Source organism: Aotus nancymaae, unplaced genomic scaffold (assembly GCF_030222135.1).
Source record: "Aotus nancymaae isolate 86718 unplaced genomic scaffold, 86718_ANA_hifiasm-v0.15.2.pri h1tg000030l, whole genome shotgun sequence".
Classification (NCBI taxonomy): domain Eukaryota; kingdom Metazoa; phylum Chordata; class Mammalia; order Primates; family Aotidae; genus Aotus; species Aotus nancymaae.
Window position 1 is genome coordinate 25757694 of NW_026988443.1, and position 13836 is coordinate 25771529.

General features: G+C 41.4%; 1 long non-coding RNA gene across 1 annotated transcript; it reads right to left on the reverse strand.

The window, feature by feature from the left end:
* Positions 1-1052: 1052 nt before the first annotated feature.
* Positions 1053-11306, reverse strand: LOC105706881 (uncharacterized). The gene is made up of 5 exons (XR_010344878.1): positions 9862-11306; positions 9519-9673; positions 6948-7718; positions 3936-4028; positions 1053-1561 (listed from the first exon to the last, which is right to left on the reverse strand). It is a non-coding gene; the product is annotated as an uncharacterized LOC105706881 (long non-coding RNA).
* Positions 11307-13836: the final 2530 nt, after the last annotated feature.

Below are 13836 nucleotides of genomic sequence, written 5' to 3' on the forward strand. Positions count from 1 at the left end.
CTGGAGTGCAGTGGCACGATCTCAGCTCACTGCAGCCCCTGCCTCCCAGGTTCAAGCTATTCTTATGCCTCAGTCTCCCAAGTAGCTGAGACCACAGGCACCTGCCACTACACTGGCTGATTTATGTATTTTTAGTAGGGACAGGGTTTCACCATGTTGGCCAGGCTGGTCTCGAACGCCTGATCTCAACGGATCTGCCCTCCTGGGCCTCCCCCATAGTGCTGGGATTACAGTCATGAGCCACCATGCCCGGCCATCAGTGCTTTTATATTTATAGGATGTTCTTTCCCTTCTGCCTAGCACCTTCCAGCCAGTGCCAGGTAAGCACCTTTCCTTCTAATCTTGAATAATTTAACAATAGTGTAATTGGCGTACCCAGTAACAGTGGTCTAGAGTCTGTGAAATAAGAGGTGGGCAGGAGGACTCCTGCAACTAGCAGCCCTCTGGGTCCTGTACCAGTCTCTCTTGCTGATGCTGCAGAAGGACTATGGTCTGTAACTCTGGAGGTCATTAAATTTATCCCTCCCTTCATAGGATCCCAGGCAGAAACAGAAGCTGCTTCTGGGAGGAGAGGGACATGGACCAGGCAACGTGTGGGTGGGGAGAGATCGTCAATCTAGGTGGAGAATTGGTCACCCAAGACTTTCTAGAGGCTGCTCACAGTGGCTCATGCCTGTAATCCCAGCAGTTTGGGATGCTGAGGCAGGAGGATCACTTGAGACTAGGAGTTCAACATCAGTCTGAGCAGCATATTGAGACCCCCATCTGTAAAAAAATAAAATAAGTTAGCCAAGCTTGGTGGCATGTGCCTGTAGTCCTAGCTTCTTAGGAGGCTGAGGTGGGAGAGTCATTTGAACCCAAGAGGTTGAGACTATAGTGACTGACTGCACTCTAACCTGGGTGACAGAGTGAGACTGTCTCTAAAAAAAAAAAAAAGGGACCTCCTGGAAATGATTGTAAATATAGTTTCATTGAAAAGAGGCTATCTTTGGGTTTGTTAACAGTTAGTTCTTGCTGTGTAACAAACACACCAAACTTAAAACAACAAGCATTTTATTGATTTATCTCATGGTTCCTTGGGGTGGCTGGGATGGCTGGATGGCTAGGGCAGCTCTTCTAGTCTGAATCAACTCAGCTGGTTTCTGTAGCCTGCTGGTGGCTTGGTTGGGGCTGAGTGCTCTCGGGCCCCTCAGTCACATATCTGGCAGTCAGCCAGCCGATTGGCATCGGAGGGCTTCTGCTGAGGATTCTTGTCTCTCCTCCACGTGGTCTCTCATCCTCCCACAGGCTAACCCCAGTGTTTTCACATGACAGCAGCATTCCAAGAGTGAGAGAAGCAGAAGGAAGCTCAAAGACCCCTTACAGTCCAGGCTGGGCTCTCACACACCTTCGTTTTTACCACATTAAAGGGGTAAAGACTCTCTTTCTTGATGAGAGGAGCTGCAAGGAATTTGTGCCTGTGTGCAATCTACCTCCTATGTTCTGGGGCCAAATAGGTTGGTGATGCCACTTTGGGCAACCACTTAGGCTCCTCAAGCCCCTTTTTATCTTGTCTTATCATCTGGAAAATAAGAGACACAGATTAGATCATCTCTGAGATCCCTTCTAGGTCTGGAAGAAACTGAGGCAGATAGAGGTTAAATAATTTACTCTAGGTCACACAGCTAGTGTGTATGAATGTAAGACTATGAATGTAAGTTTCCTGATTCTAAAACCCGTGGCATCAGCTGCTAGGCTGTGTCGCTTCCCTGGAGTATCACAATTCTTCAGTGAAGTATTGGATAACACAATGCATTAACACGATCTATCTACCTTAAGTCTGCTCCTTAAATTTATTCCTGTGCTTTTAAAATGGTTTTCTTGAAACTCAAGCAATTCAATATAATTCTTCTCCCATCTTCCTCCTCCTATCACTTTATCCATTCGTTCATTCTTTCATTCACAAATATTGATTAAATTCACTTAAATGTCAAAATGTAGCACTATTAAGAGCCACAGTAGCCTGGCACTTTGTGTTTTTAGACTGCTTCTCTTACTGCTACTGCCTCAGTTTCATTTTCTCTGGTATATGTGTTAGTGATATTATTATACCATATTACAGATGGAGAAGTTAAGTCATGAAAGAATCACAGGACCAGCACGATGGTTCACGCCTGTAGTCCAGCATTTTCAGAGGCTGAGGCGTATGGATTACCTGAGGTCAGGAATTCGAGACCGGTCTGACCAACATGGAGAAACCCCATCTCTACTAAAAATACAAAATTAGCCAGGTGTGGTGGCGCATGCCTGTAATCCCAGCTACTCCGGACGCTGAGGCAGGAGAATCACTTGAACCCGGAGGCAGAGGTTGCCGTGAGGCGAGATCACGCCATTGCACTCCAGCCTGGGCAACAAGAGTGAAACTCCACCTCAAAAAAATAATAAATAAATAAAAAGAATCATAGGAATGTTTATATTTATAACAAAGGAGTAGTACCAAATTGGAGTTACACTTTTAGCTAGCCAATTTTCCCAGAAAACAGAATTCCCTTTCTGATATTTGAGCTAGCAGTGAATACCTTAGGTTAAAATAATGCTTTATTAATGCTATATTTATTTTATGTTTTATAGTATTTTATTTTTAATACTTCATATGCCCCCAAATTTAAATGGCACAACAAAGTTAGTAGTGAAGGTTGTCTTCTGTCTGTTCCCATGCTACCCAATTCTCTTCCCCACAATCAATGTTTTTGGTTTCCTGTGCATTTTTCCAGAGATATTTTATGCATTAATCAGCAAGCATATACACATATACATGTAACTGTATATATTTAACTCCTGTTAGTAGTGCGTAATGGTAACACGCTAGACACACGGTTGTATATTTTGATTTTTTTAATTTTGCAATATCTTTTGAAAGTAATTTGTTAATCTTTTATGCATACATAGAATTTCATTGTATGGATTCAAATAATTTATTTAGCCACTCTCCTATTAATAGATCTTTAGGTTATGTCTAATCTTTTGCTATCCTATATAATGCTGCAATTAATAACCTTGCACATAAATCCTTTAACAAGTGTGTGGGTTCATCTGCTGCAAGAATTCCTGAAAGTAAATTGCTAGGTTAAAAGGTGCATAGGCTGGCGATGGGGGATGGCTCACACCTGTAATTCCAGCATTTTGGGAGGCCAAGGTGGGTGGATCACCCGAGGTCAGGAGTTCAAGACCAGCCTGACCAACATGGTGAAACTCTGTCTCTACTAAAAATATAAAAATTAGCTGAGCATGGTGGTGGGTGCCTGTAATCCCAGCTACTCAGGAGGCTGAGGCAGGAGAATCGTTTGAACCTGGGAGATGGAGGTTGGAGTGAGCCGAGACGGTGCCATTGCACTCCAGCCTGGGCAACAAGAGCGAAACTCCATCTAAAAAAAAAAAAAAAAAAAAAAATTAGGTGTACCAACAAAGAACATGCCTAGCACCCAGATTTTGGTTTCTAAATATTATTCTCACTTCAAGGAGCAAAAGCTCTTGGAAAATGGCCCATTCCAGGACAGGAGCTAGGAAGACAGAAGATGAACCTGGGACATCTTATTGTGCCAGAAAGTAAGGAAATGCTCATGGAAAAATAGGGACATGTCAAAAGATACACATCAGGAGCAAGAATGAAGGGGCCCCCACTGGCCAAGCATGGAACAACTTGGGCATCAAAATAAATATTGATAGTAACACAGTGTAACTCATTAAATCCATGAGTCCATGCTGATATAAATAGGATATTTCCAATGTCTCAAAATATCTCCCTAAAAGATACTTACCAATTACAAAAAGAACAATAAAAACCTGGCAGACACCACCCTAACCAAGCAATCGAAATAGCATCACCCTTATGGGGGCGAACTGACATATGGTGCACACAGCGAGACTTCCACGTTATTTTTGTCAAAAATGCATACCCTGGATCTGATCACGGGGAAGCACCAGCCAAACCTAAAATGAGGGATTTTCTTCAAAACAACTGACCAGTGCTCTTCCAAAATGTCGAGGTCCTGAAAGACAAAAAAGGACCAAAGAATTATTCCATCTGAAATGAAATTAAAGAGACTTGACGACTAAGGACAACAAATGATCTTAGATTAGGTTCTGGGGAAGGAAGAAAAATATTTTCTTTTATGATTAAGGACAATGGTATAACATTTGAATAAGATATATAAATTAGGTAATAGTAGTATAGCAGTGTTAATATCTTGATTTTGACAACTTTTCCATGGTTATATAGCAGAATGTTTGCAGAAAATTGTCAGAGTTACCGTCACTGAAAAAATAATGCGTGTGTACATGTAATACACGTGCACATAAATATAATTATAATTCAAATGTGATTAAAATGCTAACGTTTAGACAGTCTAGGTCTATAGAAATTCTCTTCACTGTTTTTGCAACTTTTCTATAATTTTGAAATTGTTTTTTAAGTTAGAAGAAAATACGTGTACATTTGAAATTTTGATAGAGTTCATCAAATTGCCTGCTATAGAAACTGCACATTTTCTCTCCCACTGCCAGCAATGAACAAAAGTGGCACTTCATGTTTATAAAATGCATTCGCATATTACACCAGGAGAATTTATTACTACTTCAAGAAATCGGCAAAGGTATTTTCTCCATTTTACATAACTGAAGCTTCAGGAGTGTAGACAGTAAGAGTAGTGGTTAAGAACATAGGCTTTTGAAACAATAATTATATGCTATTTCACCCCAATCAGACTGGCAAACATTATAAAGTTTGAAAATACTGAACGTTGGCAGGGATGTGAAGAAATGAACACTCTTACAATGTGTTGGAGGGAGTGTAATTTAGTACAATCATTTTGGAGAGCAATTTAGCAATATCTAATAAAGTCAAAGATATGCACATCCTGCAACCCAGAAATCCCACCTCTAGCTGTCTTTCTAGGGAAACGCTCACATGTGTGTACACACACACACACGTGCACAGCCATGTTCCCTGCACTGTGACTTGTAGCAGTGAAAAACAGGAGACAACCTAAGTGTCCAGCAAAATGGGGATGGCTCAAGCCATCATGGTCTATTTATTCCAATACAATTGAAATAAAAGAACTGAAACTGTAGCTCCAACATGGTAAAAACTCAAAAAGTTAATGTTGAGTAAAGGAACCCGATTGTACAAGATTTTGTACCTTTATGTACTTTTCTTCAAGTGCTGTATATCATTTATGAGACTACTCATGTACATGTAAGAAGATACAAAATCTTTCCCAGGAAGGACAGGACAACGACCTCAGTTGGATGGTGATTTGGGGGAAGAAAGTGAGAGGGAAAGGATTGAGAAAGTCTACCAGAAAGATCCATCTCCATTTATACTGTTTTATTGTCCAAAAGCATAAAGCAATGGGAGAAAACATTAGCAGTGGTGAAAATGGAGTTCTAAGTACACAGATCTTTATTAGGGTATTCTCTGTACCTTTCCAAATGCTTAAACGATGTCATAGCAAAATAATAGGGAACAATGAACATAAGCCTTGAAGTCAAATAACTCTGGACTCAAGTCTTTTCCAGTGCTCTCCAGTTGTGTAATATTGGATGATTCCTTTAGCACCTCTGGACTTTAGTTTCACCATGTTTTGAAGAGAAATAAGAATGCTCGCTTTGAAAAGCTGGTGTTGAGACTGAATGTGAAGATGTGTATTAAGCCCTGGTGCAATGCCCCTAAGAGGTGCTCAAAAATAGTAGTTACTACTAGACTCCAGTGATTCTTAATCAGGGACATATGGCAAAATCTGGAGACACATTTGGTTGTCATAACTGGAGGGTGGACAGATGCTATTGGCATCTAGTGGGTAGAGGGCAGGAATACTGCCAAACATTTTACAATGCACAGGACAGCCTGCACACCCCAGAAAGATTTACTCAGTCCCAAATATCAATACTATTGAGGTTGAGAAACCTTCCTGTAGCCCAAGGCCTCCTAGAACTTGACCTGGGTCACTTGACTCCCACTTAAGCGCCCTTGCCCGTATAACCAACCTGTAAGGTTGTTAGACCTTGGCCTTTCCACTAAATTATTTAGAATTAACAACTAATGATGGATATTTTCCCTCTTTCAGCCAATCTGTTTCACATTGGGTAAAACCTAGCATCTCACTGAGTAGAACAACTGCCTAGCACATGAAAAGTTTTCATAAATCATTCTTGAATGAATTAAAGCGTCAATCAGTTAACTGATTAATGAGTACAAATATAAACTCTGAAATCATGAAGATTTAGTCACTCTTCTTGGATTGCCTTCTCTGACTTCCTATGCATTTGAAATGAGGGGGTATCCAGTTTTCACTCTCTTCTAAAAGAGGAACCAAAAAATGAGTCAAAAGTTCTCAGAGCTTCATAACCCATAGCTGAGGGGGTCTTCTATTATAATAATTAGGAGTCGAGTCCATGGGCTAATTTTCCAATGGCCCTTGTCATGACACATCTGGAATTTGCTGAGACCTAGAACTCTTCAGCTTAAACTGACAATGGTGACAAAAAGTCAAGTGAGGTATTGACCTGGTGATAATGACCATGTTGATGACACTTCAATCTGGTTTGAGTCTAGAACAGCCTGTGGAAAGCATGTACTTTTCTTTCGATACAGTATCAACACTTTGTTGAATCTATTTACTTTGTGTTCTATCATAGACTCTGGTTTCGGGAACCTCAATGTCGTGCTTGTTAAGAGGACAGCCTTGAGTCCTTGCTCTCCTCACCTTCACCGTCAATTTGGGGAAGGTAGGTGTTGTTTCTTTCTGAATTCATTTTTTCTAGTGTTTGTTTTTGCAACACTGAAGTTCTCACCAGTTGTTTCAATGAATATAAAAATCACCCACATCATTATAATGACATTATAATTTAGATAGTATCATTATAATACGTTTGGATTATGATCCAGATGCATTCTAGTTTCTACTTACGTGTGTACATGTTCAACAGGTCTTGATGGAGAGAAGATTCGCCAAAGGAAATGGTACAAAGGGCATTATGATTAAATGTTACTTGTCATCCTAAGTTTGTACTTGTAACTGTCTGAGTGACCTTGAGAAAGTTACTTGACACCTCAGTTTTTTCATCTGCAAAATGAGAAATTTAAACTGGATTATTTTGAAAGTGTTTCCCTAAACTCTTTAAATTGAATGCTTGTGAAGATTGCGAAACACTGATTTAAAGCAATGATTTCCAAAAGCATGGTGGACAGGCCATGTGCTCACATCACTGAGATCCCATCATAGCCCATCAGATTGAGAAACACTGATTTAAAGCGATGGTTTCCAAAAGCAGTGCACATTCCAAAAGCATGGTGGACAGGCCATCTGCTCCCATCACTGCTAAAAACATCCTCATCCCAGATATACCAAGTCAGAATCTCTGAGGTTGTCGAACAGAAATCTGCTGTTTTATGAACTCTCTGGGTGACTGGGATGCTCAGTAATGTTTGAGAACCACCATCCTAACCATTGAAAACATCATATTGTTCACATGTACGATCACTTCTATCAGATGTAATGAGCTAGGCCTGCACCGTGTGAAACTGGCTGGAATCATCTTATAGTTGTAGAAAACATAGCAAGGTCAGCACCTGATGGCTGTACTACCTTTTGATTCCTGGCTCTGCAGTCCTCTGCTTAATAATTCATTGGCAGATCTAGGTGTCTGGTGTGTGGACTCCTTGGCTCTGCTTCCCTTGACTGCAATTGAATGAGAGTAAAATTTTTTCGGAAGTGTCCCCTGAAGAATGGCATCTCCTCCTAGACGATGTTCAAATGTGATCTTGCCAGTCTGTGTCACTCCCTTAGATGTCATGATCATTGCCTCTTAATTTTCAATGAGCTTTGCTGTCGGTCTTTTGCTAAGGACGGTTGGGTTTTGCTCCTAAGGGTGTCATGACTGTGAAATGACTAAGGGAATGTGAGTCCCAGTAAATCATGTACACGTGTGCAACCAAGATGGCAGACTCCTAGACAGAAGCGGCCATGCCCAGAGACCCTATATCAGACAGCACCAGGCCATGGTCAGAGCTCTGGGCTGTGAATCAGAAAACCACTCAAACCATGCTGTATCCAATTCAGTTGCCAATACAGGATTATGTGGCGTTTCAGGCTTTGTAGATTGTGTGCCTAAACCCTCAAGGAATCGCAGGGACCCCTAAAAAGACTTAGATCTTAAAGGAAAACTAAATCCTGGCTTTGAAATACAAACAGTGTCTCCCAGTACTGCCTACAGAGACTTCCCGCCAGGATCAGTCTAATTGCTCAGTGGGTGACTGTTACCCTTCTCCAGGGCTTCAGCAGACATTATTTTCTGGCATCAAAGAAAGGGAATTGGAGCCTTAAGAATATAGTATTGCTGTTGTCTACCGTGGGCTGGATATAAAACTCTTCTCCCAAATCACAGGCAAGGCATTGTGTGTGATCTGTCAGGTAAAATACTAACAAGTGCCCCTTCATGAGATAACCACTCACCCATAAAGAGCATTCCATACAATACCCACCGCTGGCTGGGGATGGATGTGGGCTTTATTTGATTTGGGGTTGATTTATTTGTTTGCCTTGCTTCTAGAACAGCATAACTTGGATTTAATGTCTCGAATACTGAATCCAATACTTCTAGGTTCACTGACTTGTTATTATTTAGCATTTATGAAGTATATGTCAATGCACTTGGCACTTTACAATGACTCATAAAAAGGCATGATCCTAGCTGTTGAGCATAAGGTTGCTATCAGTTGAATTACTGCCAGTGTGGAAACAATCACAGGAATGATCTGGATATTCTTTGCCCTCAAAACAGCTAGACACACTGGTTCCTCATTGCATCTGAACCCAAACAGAAGTACAATAGCCGCTGCTACCATTTGATGTCAGTATCTCAGTGCAATAGAAAGTGCATGGTTCCTGACACCTGGGGAAGGCTTAGCAAACATGGATGGATGGATGGATGGATGCATGCATGCATGAATGATTGGATAGATGGATGGATGAATGGATGGATGATGGACAGTTGGATGGATGGATGGATGGATGAATGAGTGGATGGATGGACAGGTGGATGGAGAGCTCTTTCCCCAATGGACATCTCTCATTTTCTATTTCCCCTTCCACCTGAAGCTTTATTTATGTCTTACAAACCTTGTGGTTATAGAACTGGTTTACTTAGAAATAAACTATTACTTAAGTGACTTTTTGCAATGAAGATGAGATCAATATATCTATGAGACAAAAATATGAGAAACTGATTGCATAAAACCATATAAACTTGTTGAGAATATTATATTGATGTCAGTTTCTTAGTTTTAATATATAAGATGCTGCCATTGGAGGAAGCTGGGTGAAGGGTATAGGGGATTCTGTACTATTTTTCCAACTTCTTGTGAATCTATCATTATTTCAAAAAAGAATTCCTTGATTATTTCCTGTCAGCATCACATCTTTGTAGTCACACCTCACTGCCTACACTTTGCAGTTACCAAACTCTCCATGAGTAATTACCACTTCCATTTGTATCAGTTCAGAAGCTCCAACAAGCAAAAGCCAAAACAATTAGACATGCAAGAGTTGTATTGTGGGAAATTCCTGTGAAGCATAAAGTGAGAGGTAGCTGGAGTGGGCAAGGAGAGCTTCAACCTGCTAGGCAGTTCCAATACCTGTGAAAGGAGAGAGGGAAGGAAGGATCAGGTAAGAAGTGCCTCAGACCACATGTATGTAATTCAGAGAAAATATCTCAGCTGGGTCATTGAAAAGTCCCCAAGCAACCATTGCCTTTTGGAGGAGTCCCACGGGGTTGGGAATGGAATACCACAGTTCTGATACCCTCACTGTTCTCAGTCATTACCTGGAACAGCCTGGGAGCAGCCTGTCCTGGAATGAATGCTGGATGGATCCAAAGGTGTAGAGACAACTGCAGGCTGCAGATCGCCCTGCTTCCAGAGCAGATTATTTTGGAGATTTGAGCTGGATACCTCCAAGGCCACTATTACCAGGCAATCTTTTTTCTCTTAGTCCTGTTGCATTTCTAACCTGAACTTAAGAGACCTTGACTCCTTCTCCCTCTGTTGGCCTCATAATCAATCTCCCAAATCAGGGTGATATTCTCTCTCTGCTTCTTCTGTCTCTGCTCCTTGCCTACCCGGTGCATTAGAAAGAAAATCACAGAAGCAATCTAACGGATGCACCATGGGCGAGTGTTGCCCAAGATCAGGTGGTCCTCAGTGTTCCTTGGTGTATTTCGCTTTCTCTCTCCTGTTGATTTCATTTCTCACAATGTTTATTGCAACCCTGTTCTCCTTTTATTACACCCACACTCTTGCTGTTTTCTGAACATAGGCTTCCCTTGTGAACTCCCTAAGTATTCCTCATCTCCCTGCTCCGTATCCGTAGGTTTCTTGATCCTCTCCTGCTTTCTGTACATCTCAGCCAGGCCAATGAGGAGTCCTTGAGCAAACACGTTGCCTGCTGGAGGAGTCGCATGGGGCTAGGGATGGAATGGTGCGGTTCTAGCACTCCGCCATGCTCAGTCATTGCCTGGAACAGCCTGGGAGCAGCATGACCTGCAATGAATGCTGAGTGAATCCAAAGGTGCGAAGACTACTGGAGGTTGTCAGTCAACTCTGCTTCCAGAACTGCTTTCTTGCTCTGCTTTCTCTGCTGGAGAAAAGAAGGTCATTCTCTCCAAGCCTCCCTCTCTTGGGACTCTTGGTGGCTTCCGCTAGCATACACTGGTTGCCTTGGTTTTCCTTTCTCTCTCATGCATTTTCTTTCTGTCTGCTCCACTGGATTCTGCCCCTTGGTCTGTGAACACTGGCCCCTTTATCCTCCACTAAACTTTCTCTGGCTCCTTTTTTCCTCCATACCCACTGCTCTACCCCTTGTGCCCATCCTGTTAGCCAATCAGGTTAAAATCTTGCAGTCAACTTGACTTTCATACCCACTGCTCTACCCCTTGTGCCTCTACAGGGTCCCTCCCAGCTTCTCTGTCCCCAGGCCACTGCCCCAGCTCCAGCCCTCACTGCCTGCCCTGCACATTCCTGTAGACCCCTCTACATCGGCCTTTCCACCTTAGTCCTGTCTTCTTCCAGGCCCTCTTACTCATGGATCACAGTTTTATTTTCCTGAAAGCATAGCTTCCATGATGTCCCTTTGGGTTGAAATCCTTCGGTAGTCCTGCGTTGTATATTCAACTCCTTCCTGCCCGGCAGCTAAAACTAGTCTCTTCCCAGCTAAACTGCCATTTTTTTTCAAAATGTTTTTGTTTGAGCGGTTATTACTGACTGGCTAATTCCCCAGGCTCCCTCCCTACCCCTCACTGACCCCCAAAGACTTAAAGAAGTGTGCATGTGTGTGTGTGTGTGTGTGCGCGCGTGCATGTTTTGCTCTTGTTCCTAACCTAATCTGTCTGTTTTTCACTTGGCCTGTCCAGCCTTCAGAAAGAATGTGAAAATAGAGCATGCTTCTGGGTTTTATTTTTCAACTGGGGTCCTGGTGTAGTGACTAAGACCAAGGCACTGGGATTATCCTGCCTGGATTCAGACGCTGTCACCTTGGACACACACTTTACTTCTCTGAGCCTCAGTTTCTTTATCTATAAAACAGGCTAATAGTTGTGCATATGCCATGGGATTATCATGATGATCAAATAAGGTAATATATATGATAGATTTAGAGCCATGCTTGGCCCCAACAGTGCTCTGTGTTAGCTGTTGTCATTGTCATCATTGTGACTGTTTTATCACACTTGCAGTGTGACATTATCCACAGCTTAATGATTCACTGTTTAGCAAGAGAGACTAACAGACATTGCACACAATTGGTGAGTTAGCATCTGTAGTACCCCCACTAAGACTGGGCTAGTCATTTTGATACTTTGGATTATCTGTGAGGAAACTCAGAGGATTTTGAAACAAAGAGTCTACATTATTCCTAGTAAGAATGGACACTTTTCTGAGTTTTAACTGCCCATAGTTTAGCAGCTTCTGCTACTGGACAACTGTAAGCCAAATTGAGGGAGAAAAGAAAGTCTTTTGACACAGAGATCTCTGGTCACCCAAACAAATAACAATACACGTGACCCAGATTGTAAATGAGACCAGGAGCTGGCAAAGACAGTAAAAGATGAAATGTAGGAAAAAGAAAGGGCTATATCGAAGGAGGGGAAAAAAGAAATTTTAAATATAAAAGCTGAATCTAACAAATTCAGATATTGAAATGAGGTTTGGCACTGGACGACGAGATAGTTATTCATTGTGAATATAATTGATGCCACTGGCTTTTACACTTAAAAATGGATAGAATAGCAAATTTTATGTTATATATATAAATGTTATAACAAAAAATACACACACACAAAAACTGAACAGCTAGAGTATTTAGCAATTAGTAACATCTTTCAAGAATGTTTTATTCTATGACAGGCAGGTTTATGACAACTTAGTGTTCGTTGAGCATCTACTGTGTATAAGCACCATGCTTGGTATATTGTATCATGATATGTAGCTATTGTATGTATTAGTACTCAAGTGATACATTACTGTTGATGAAAGCATACTATCATACCTGAAAGGGTAAGCAGCTATCAGTGCAACCAGATGATAGACTTGTGGGGAAAGCACACCTGCCTTCATTGAAAGAAAAGAAAAATAAGGACCTGGTTTCAAAATCACTTGAAAAGTACCTTCTGCATTACATAAACAACACTGAAGTATGAGCCAGCTAGCACCAACCATGTAGGAAGTTCCTATCATCCTTTACATCCATGTTGACACTTGCTATTGTCAGACTTCAAGGTTTGCCTAGTTGGTGGGTGTGGGAGTGGTTCCTCATTGTGATTTTAGTTTGCATTTCCTTAATTGCACCAATTGGTCATTTGAAGTTTGCGTGTCTGTGAAGTGCCTGTTCAAGTCATTTGCCCATTTTTCTTTGAGTTTTCTGGGTTTTCTTTTCTTGCTTATATGTCAGTACTACTTACTGAAGAAACCACAGTAGAATTTTCACTAATGAATTTTTAAAATATAAAGAAATCTTAGTATATTGGGACAAAATCTCTAATATGGTTTGGCTGTATCTGCACCCAAATCTCTTCTTGAATTGTAGCTCCCTTAATTCCCATGTGTTGTGGGAGGGACCTGGTGGGAGATGATTGAATCATGGGGGCACTTTCCCCGATCCTGTTCTCGTGGTCGTGATTAAGTCTCACAAGATCTGATGGTATTATGAGGGGCTTCACCTTTCACTTGGCTCTCATTCTTTCTTGCCTGCTGCCACATAAAACGTGACTTTCACCTTCTGCCATGATTGTGAGGCCTCCTCCAGCCATTTGGAACTGTGAGTCCATTAAACCTCTTTTTCTTTATAAATTTCCCAGTCTTGGGTATATCTTTATTAGCATCAATGTGAAAAAAAGAGTAATACAATCTCCTTTAATAATAGCAAGAAAAAAATTAGAGAATTATTTTGATAGTCTCTTTTTGCAAATGGCTTCAAAGAAAGTAAGTTAGGGACTTTTTCTTCAAATTACTAACTGTAGAGGCAAAAACATATAGGGGAATTATCAGCATTCCCCATACATCCACTGACAATGTGTCTTCAAGTACAAGGCCATCTTTAAGGGGCAACGATGGAGCTGAAATATATTATTCAAGGAAAGGGGGTGTATTATTGAGGCCAGCGTGACCATTGACACTTGTTAGGTTGTCTCTGAAGAACAAAACACTGAGCAACAAAAGCTTAAAGTGAATGAAAATGTATCCAATTCTCAATCTAATGAAAGTGCCTTGGACCCTGAGCCAGAGACTAGATTTGGACCATAGACTGG